Genomic DNA, 9,543 nt, shown 5'->3' with positions numbered 1-9,543 from the left:
GGTGACCGTGTTCTATTGAAGGTCTCACCATGGAAGGGCTTGATACGCTTCAGAAAGCGTGGAAAGCTAAATCCAAGGTACATTGGGCCTTTTGAGATTCTCGCAAGAATCGACCCTGTAGCTTAGAAACTTAACTTACCGCGCGAACTCAGTATCGTACATTCTACCTTCCACGTATCGAACTTGAAAAAGTGTCTGTCCGACGAGACTCTTGTTATTCCACTCGACGAGATCAAGATCAACGAGAGCCTCAACTTCGTGGAGGAACCAGTAGAGATCATGGACCGAGAGGTCAAGCAAACGAAGCAAAGCCGCATACTGATTGTGAAGGTTCACTGGAACGCCAAGTGAGGACCGGAATTCAATTAGGAGCCTGAGGATCAGATGAAACTGAAATATCCTCATCTTTTTGCTTAGTTATTTGTAACTACTTTATTTGCTTAGACTTTAATTTCGGGACGAAATTCCCTTTAACAGGGGGATGATGTGACAACCCGAAATTTTCATTCATTCAAACCCTAAAAGTCAATCACTTCATATTATAAGTCAAGTTCACTTTTATTTGTTTTTAGGAAATTTAAGTTCGATTGATTATTTTAATAATTAATCTTTAAACGAACGGGTGAACGGATGGGTTGTCTCGGGTCTTGAAATTTCAAAACCGCGAATACCACGTAGCTTAGAACTTCACGGCCAAACTTTTATGTTTGGGCCGTAAACTACCCTAAAAATCGTAAACTCATGCCTTAAGCATGAGTTTACTCCCCAAAGTAGATCACTTTTCATTTTCACCCTAAAAGACTAAACTCAAAACACTCTCAAGTATCATCCCGGTTTTCGCCCGATTTCCCGAAAACATAAGTACTTCTTGGCTTGATTTGTTGTTATATCACAACATCTAGTGATTATACATCCTTTAATCCATCAAATTTCATGTTTTGATTAGATTTCCAAAACACCAAGAACACACACTAGTGTTCTTGGACTTTAAGTTCATCTCAAGCTTCCACAAAGTACGTACTTCCATCCTAGAGTCATTTAAAGCTTGCTATACATATTAATATCAAGGAAAAGTCCCAAGAACACCAAGAACAAGGTGTTCACGGTTTTGGGAGGCTCCCAAAACCGTAAACACCAAGTATAGTGCCAAAGGGTGCTTAAGGGTGTCTAGATGCTTCACAATGCTTTAAGGACTTGCCTAGATCATTCCTTGAAGTGTTTATCACATGAAAGAACAAGAAAACACTCATTTATATGTGTTTACGGTTTGGGGATCTCCCAAAACCGTAAACAACCCAAAGAGGGTATAAATGGCCCATACTCCTTCCTTTTGCCTAGAATCTAACCTAGGCTATTACCTTGAAGTGTTTAGAACTTAAAAACATCATAAAACCTAAGTCCATGAGAGTTTATGGTAGTAAACTCATGGAGAAGTGGTCCATAGACCATAAACTCCATTTAGGAGTGTTTTGATGCCACACAACACTTCCTAAGGCTTAAACATGAAGTAGGAATTCTTGGATTGGCTTAGAAAGCTTCAAACAACAAATAGTCAATAAGAGGGTGAGTTTACGACCGTAAATCCAAGGGTTTACGACCATAAACTCTTTTGCTAGTGACCACAAAACCGTAAACTCCTTAAAGGAGTGTTCCTTGAACCCCAAGCACACTAGCCCTTCCCTACAACACTTAGATGCAATCCTTGAGACTTATAACACTTGTATAAAGTGTTTAGCATGTCCTAGGGTGTCTTGACTTATTTATTAGTTGTTTAAAGACTAACTGGATACATATATGTGATATTATATGTTAAATAGGATCATAGAGTGTGTTCAAGACTTCACTTGACACCTAGCATCCTACCTCTTCAGTTCATCCGTACAACTCAATACAGGTGAGTTCATACCCCCTTAATCAATGGTTTAAATGTTTTTAAATGCTTTTATGGGGGGGGGATACAAGTTGAATACTTATAGTTATTACATCAATCACATGTGATTAATAACTACAAACCAGTGATTTTCTTACCGTTCAAACTGTTTATCAAACTGTTTTACAAATTCTTATACTTATCAAATACATTTACTTAAGATCTGTTATAATTATTATCAATTTCATGTCGATGTATGTATAGTTATATAAGCAATGTTTAAAAGGCTTAGGAAGGCCTGCCCGCATTATTTCCTTTTCGCCGTTGAGATGTGGTCTGTTGGGGTATCGGGTATCCGTCCGAAGGTCGTTTAAATATTAGTTATATATCATGTGTACATATATAGTCATAAAGGTTCTTCTAGTTCATTCAATACCCTTGGGTAGCAAGTGTATACTTCCATGTTCATACGTACCAATTACATCACTAGTAAGTTACCATAGGGATAGCAGAGGAGGATACTAATACTATTACTAGAACAATGAAACATACAATGAGTTAGTTCATTCATGAGTCAGTACGAGTAATACATATAGTACATTAATATACATGTTAGATAGAGTGAACATACATTACATCTAGCACACACAGAACATTTCAGTAGATACAGGCTAGACAGAGAAAGAGTACACTTTTCAATTAGCACATTCATCACATATCATTCATGCAGTTATGTGAACCATTAGACGGGTCATGGCACTTCCTGCCATGACCGTTTTTGTATCCAGAATCTCCTTAATTGGGGAGCGTATGATTTTGCATATAGATCTATACTGGATTGACTATCCTACACCTTGCTGCTCGCTACAGTGGGACTTGCAAGTCTACGGGTGCCAATTGTCATTTCTTACGGTGTCTTACATCATCGTTTTACTAGAGTCGGCAGCAGGATACAGGTCGATCACATGTTACTTGGAACACCTTTTTTATTAAGGTAGTTAGTACCACGGTAGTCACTTATTACAAATACTACGGTACGATAATATTTTCCCATTACATTCACTTCGTGAATATTCACACGATGCACGGTAATGTAGAAACTATATTTTGGTTAATGATAGTCAGAATTGGGAAAACACACACTTTAACAAGAGACATACACACAGACACTAGATGCCTTGGTAGAAGGCTACAGTTAGTAGGAAACATAGGGTTTTCTAGGAGAATTCAAACATTATACAAAACATCTTACAAAACATCTTACAGAAACATATCACAAATGTTTTCATACAAAAACAGACATTAATATACTTATGATCTCACCAGCATTAAGCTGATACTCGCTTTCAAAATAACTTGTATTCTCAGGTCACCACTAGACAGGTACAGGTTCCAGGCTTTTGAGTAGATGGAGTTCGTTCAAGACTCATCTTTTATTTTGATATGTATATTTTTGTGTCTATAACTTTGACAGAACACACATGTATGAAATTATATTATTAATGCAATGGATGATGTTGTTTCTTGTTTACTACTATTCATTTTTGTGATATTGTACATGACATCCTCCACCCCAGAATGTTTCCGCCATTCATGGTTTTGGGGTGTGACAATAACTCTTAAACATCATATAGGAAAAACACACCTTAAGTTGTCTTAGTAACTCATCACCTTTACTCCTTGTGACAAAAGAATTTTAGGGTTTCCTGCTAGATGCATTTGTCATGGGTGGAATGTACTCTAACAACACATCCACGGACACCTTTTTCATCCCTCATGTGAGCATGTTACTATTATGAACCATACACGGATCCTCGACCTATTTTATCCGCCGCATGAACATGATACTCTTATAGTTCCTGGCCCTTGCCATTTTTCATTCCCACCCCCGGTGAACATGGTACTCTTATGGCGCATATACATACCTTGGGCTTTATCACCCCTCCTATGAACATGGTAATCTAATCGAACATCTAGGAACTTGTAATATCCCAATAATACACTTCAATTTTTTTTTGAAAAAATTATTTCCAAGGTGGAAAAAATATGGAGTTCGAAATTGAAAAAAAAAACTTTGTGTCAGAATTAAAAATTAGGAGAAGAAAAGAAATGGAAGGCTATATATGGTTTTAGGAATTTTATAAACATGGAAATCAGGAGAAGAAAATATTACTTGGAACTTGATGCTACATAATTAACCTTTTCTTTGGGTTTAAAGCCTAGCCTCTTATATATTTCCTTCTCGTCTCTCCTTTTTTTGTGTTCTCATGTAGCAGCCTCGGTAGGAAGGTGTATAGGTTTTTTTTGTAGAGGTAGAGGGTTGGATATGCATCAACGAGAAAATGGCCAAAGGAACCAAGGCAAACCGAGGGTTGCGTGAGTTCTTTAGGCGGCAAGGAGTACCAACTCCACAGAATGTGACCATGGGTGTGGTTTTGGTGAAAAATTTCCCAGTGCCCCCTATTACCACATTCTTTATATCTTTTTTTTTCAGCTTTTATAATATATAATAAATTATATATACTAAAAAACTATAAATATTATATAAAAATTTATGGTGTTTAATCCTTTACAAATAGAGAATAATATTGGTATAAAATATATTTTTAAAAATAAAATAAAAAATAAGGGGAATCGAAACATGACAATTTCTTTGGTTTTAACGAGAAAAATAAATATAAGAGAAAATGAGATGGCGTTGATGTGACACAAAAAATATGAATTGTGAAAAATGAGTACAACCTCACGCATGATGATTAAAATAAGTTTTACAACTTCAATTAGTCCCTGAACATTTTCTCTTACTCCATAATCGACCTATATATCTATTTTCTCTCTTTACCTAGTCCTTTCATAATTTCTATTAATTATTTTATCTTTTATCTAAGTATATTTTTGTGACACTTTACCCTTTTATCTTATTTTAATGGTCACTTAAACCTCCTACAGTTTGTTAGAATGCTAATTAAATCCATTTAATACATTCTTAATTCGATTATATTCAATGAAATAATTATTTTGTAACATTTTTATTAGTTCATTTTTAGTATTGAAATGTCTATACAACTCAATATTGCGAGTATAACATTCCCATAAATTTTAGATGACTTTTTGATCTGCCAAAACGTTGTGCTTTCGTTGCTAGTGTTGTATGCTACATTCTTCGCCTACGGTAACATAAACAAACCAAGAACATGACAATGTAACATGTACCAACCCGTTTTCTTCATCGGTTCAATTTTTATTGCATTAAGTGGTTCGCGTAACTTATTATAATATAGATAATCTTAAAGGTGCATCATCTAAAAGTAGTAATCGTGACATTCGAATTTAACGATCATAATTTCCTGATTTCATCCACAACTCTTATACCAATTGCTAGAATTGAGGAATTCAATAAAAACACATAACACATTCACAAAACAATTAAAGACTCGAATAAAACAAAGAAGACAATGATTTAACATGTTTTGCTTGATCACATAAATCATGTAACGTCCACCGACAAACAAAAGATATATTTTTCTTAATGATAGCCGCCACAAATGCTCTTTACCTTAAGGTCACATTTGTACAAAGTGGATTTCTCTATAGAGATGTGTTGATCTAAAAAATTTTGTAGGTTAGGCCTATGAAACACCACGAACATATCTGACCCATTGATTGAGCACCACCACCCTTCTTCATTGAGCACTTTAACTATAGTATGTTGGACACCGTAGTGTCCTGTAAATACTTGTGCAACCATACTCCCCATCCTTACACCGCAGGTATTCCTACACCCACTCCCACTAAATAACTGCCCCACAATTGATTTCTTACTCCACAACTGCATGACCCCATGTTTTAGTGGTATGAAGGTTGCTATGAAGATCAACTATGTAGGTAAACCATGAGATTCAAACTTTGACTAAATATGAAAGTTTTTTATTAAACACAATGGTGATTGATTTTTATAATTTACTCAAATCATTTGGAAACTTCAAAAATAAGACCAAAATTACAAATCGTTTTTTTATGGACCGAACCGTTTTTTAAAAGCAAAATTTTGAGGTGTATTCAAAGACTAAAAATGTAATTTACTCAAATATTGATAAAAATATGACAAGATGCATGGATGATCCTCTAGACATTATTTGTATTTGAGGTACCAAGTGTGGGTAGATAATATCAATTCGTTAATGCATGTGTCTATCATTATACTAAACTTTTAGTTTCAAAAGTTTGTGATATTTTCTGCAAAATTCTTGAATACGTCTCGTGCAAGAGTATATGATATGGTATTTTTTGACTTGTTTCCTCTAGGCATTTGCTAAATACATAATTACAAAACGAACAAATTACTGAAATCGTCCCTGTGGTTAGTTAAAAATTGTGCATTTGGTCCTAAGGTTTTTTTTGCACTTGGACCGTCTCTATAGTTTGTTTTTGTTGCGTTTTTCATCCTTAACAGACATAAAAAGACTATTATACCCTTATAATTTTTTTAATTGTTTTAGAAATTTTTTTTTAATTATATATGAAACACCTGGTCCCACGTACCCCCATCTAGTCAAACCATTCCCTTTTAGACTTGATCCCCTTTTCTTCCCATTTCTTGATTTTCTCTGACTAGTAAAGAAGGAATCGTCACCCCTTCCTCCGACAATCGATGGCGACTTCGGATAGCAGATCGGCACTAGATGATGGCTTTAGAGAGTTTTCATCGGAGAAGATAGTTGGTGAGTGTGAGAAGTTTGTCACCAGTGTCTTTTCAGTTAATCTCCATTTTGGGGCGGTTCGTGGTATGGTTTCGTTTGAGGTAATTTTGGAAGGTATTATCATCAAAATCCCCAGACTACCACCATCTCTCCTTCACTGAGTTCCCCTTTAACCCCACTCTTTTGGAAATCGTATTTGATTTATGGGGGTTCATCAATTTTTTCTTTCATCATCGATCTCATGATAGTTTTTGCGTTTTGGGTTTTGATTTCCATATCTGGTTTTCATTTCAACTTAGGTTCTTATTTGATCGATTTGATCTCGTTATGGTTTTTATATCTATTTTTAAGTTTCATTTCTGGGATTTGATCTTAGGTTGTGACCTGATGAAATCGATTATGTAGTTGTAGTGGAGCTAGAATCGGTGTATGGTGGTGATATTTGTATCGATGGTGGTTTTTGGTGGCCGGTGGTGGTATTCATTGGATTGTGGTGGTTATCGATAGCATGTGCTGTTTGCGGTGCAGGTGAGAAAACGAGTGGGTACCACATCCCTATAAATTGATTTTCTTTAATTAATAAATAATAAAGAAAACAATAAAAAATGAAAAAAAGAAAACAAAGGGTAATATAGTCTTTTCATCTCGGGGAGGGATGAAACTCGTAACAAAATCATACTATGAGGACGGTCCGAGTGCAAAACACCATAAATACCTTGTTTACGTATCATTGGGAAGTGCATTAACATAAATACGGCAGTAAGAAGCGGCAATACAAAAGTGTGTAAACTATAAAAACGAATCAAAGTGGATTGTCCCACACTAGCACTTCCGCGCAATAATTCTACCAAAGGTGATCCTATTACAGGAATAGCTTCAGGTACACCTGTTACAATTTTCACTGCCCAATAACCAATTTGGTCCCGAGGTAAGGAATAACCAGTTACACCAAAAGATGCAGTCAATACACCCAGAACCACACCTGTAACCCAAGTTAATTCGCGAAGTTTTTTAAATCCACCGGTGAGATATACACGAAATACATGTAGGATCATCATTAGGACCATCATACTTGCCGACCATCGATGAACTGATCGGATTAACCAACCAAAATTAGCTTCAGTCATTATGTATTGAACAGAAGCAAAAGCATCAGTAACGGTCGGACGATAGTAAAAGGTCATAGCAAATCCTGTAGCCACTTGGACTAAAAAACAAGTAAGCGTAATTCCCCCTAGACAATAAAATATGTTTACATGAGGAGGAACATATTTACTAGTTATATCATCTGCAATTGCCTGAATCTCGTGACGTTCTTCAAACCAATCATAGACTTTATTGAGATAGGCCCGGTCCCCCCTCCAAGAACTGTATATGAGACTTTTATCTCGTACAGCTCAAGCAAAAACACCCAAATATTGGTTCGAACGGATATGTAATAGAAAGTTTGAAACTTATTACTTTCCGACTCCATCTGTTCTGAAGATACGAATAAAAAATCCGAAAGTTCTTCTTTGTGGCGATAATACCAAAATATCAAGTTGGCTCAGTCGTCTTTATCTTGATCCTGACGGGCCTCTTGAATCCTCTCTTCCCTATTTCTTTCTTTTTCTTTTATTTGTTTTTGTATATAATGTTTATTATTTGTTTTCTTGATTATTGATAGGAATTCTCTTGTTAAGACCCTATGAATCGATTAAAACCCCAGATTCATACTATAACCACGATGATTCAATAAAAATACTAAGTTAAGCCTAAAGATTCCCTGAGTAAGAACCATCGGATCATCACTTATTCCACGAATAGATAATTACCAAAAATATTAGGGACCAAACACGTAAATTTGACCAAACCACAGGAACGCTTTCAGTAATTTGTTTTTAAAAAATATGACAGAGAGGAAGATGAACACAAGCAATTAAAAGCCAAACAATGTTTTAGTATCACTTTTATTCTTTATTACACCAAATATATATATATATATATATATATATATATATATATATATATATATATATATATATATATATATATATATATATATATATATATATAACGAGCAACATAACTCAAGTTCACTAGTAAGGAGATTGGTCATTGATGTTTCCACTAGGATAATATCTGCAAATAATGAACCACCAACTATTATTAGTACACTTAACCCTAGCACATCCAAGTTGATTAGAATTACTCCGACTATTATATCATAACTTACTTCTTTGAACATGCATTGTTGTACGAGCTCGGTCCCCCTCTGTTTACAACTAGTTGTTTTGCATGGACTTCTGTGTTTGACGCCAAACACCTTAAAAATTCGGGCGTTTGAAAATGTTCGACTATCTTCGCCCAATTTTCAGGTGACATATCCTTGGGGGGGGGGGGGGGGGGGTGTTTAATGTCATTGGGATATCTGCAGCACCCCCCCCCCCCCCCCCCCCCGATAACCTTAAAACAAGAATGCGATTTACTTTTTCGGCCTCTATAAACTTTTGCAAGACTCGAATCAATGCTCCGCAACAGTTGAGCTCGCTCCGGATCCAAGTTAACCTTATCCAAATCAAACTTATTCTACAAATACAAAAAAAGTTAGTTAATTAAATAACAATCACAACTAAACTCAAAATATTATCAAAGTTACCTTTAGATGAACACAACTGTTGCATTCCTTAACGCAGGAGAAACATTGTCCCAACTAGATATGTTGAAAGGGACGTTGTTCCACAAATACCTCCCAATTTCATGTGACAACCAATTAGCAGGCTTCCCAATAGGGGAATATGTGATCTCCTTGTCGAAATCCAAATCCACGGGCTTTCACTTGTTTTCCCATATCCACTTCCCTAGCTCGATGTTCTTTAACAAGCCCTTTTTTTAGAAGCTCGACTGAAAAAATACAATTAAAAATATTAGTCACGATAACTTATAATAAATTAATAAAAATAGCTAATAAATATATCATAATAAAACTTACCA

The 9,543-nt window shown here is 35.5% G+C and overlaps 1 pseudogene; it reads right to left on the bottom strand.

The window, feature by feature from the left end:
• Positions 1–7,113: 7,113 nt before the first annotated feature.
• On the bottom strand, positions 7,114–8,356 carry LOC122195216 (cytochrome b6-like; annotated as a pseudogene).
• Positions 8,357–9,543: the final 1,187 nt, after the last annotated feature.

The sequence above is a fragment of the Lactuca sativa genome, chromosome 7 (genome assembly GCF_002870075.4).
Source record: "Lactuca sativa cultivar Salinas chromosome 7, Lsat_Salinas_v11, whole genome shotgun sequence".
NCBI lineage: Eukaryota > Viridiplantae > Streptophyta > Magnoliopsida > Asterales > Asteraceae > Lactuca > Lactuca sativa.
Note: the sequence above shows the minus strand (reverse complement) of the source record. Positions and strands in the feature narration are given on the sequence as shown.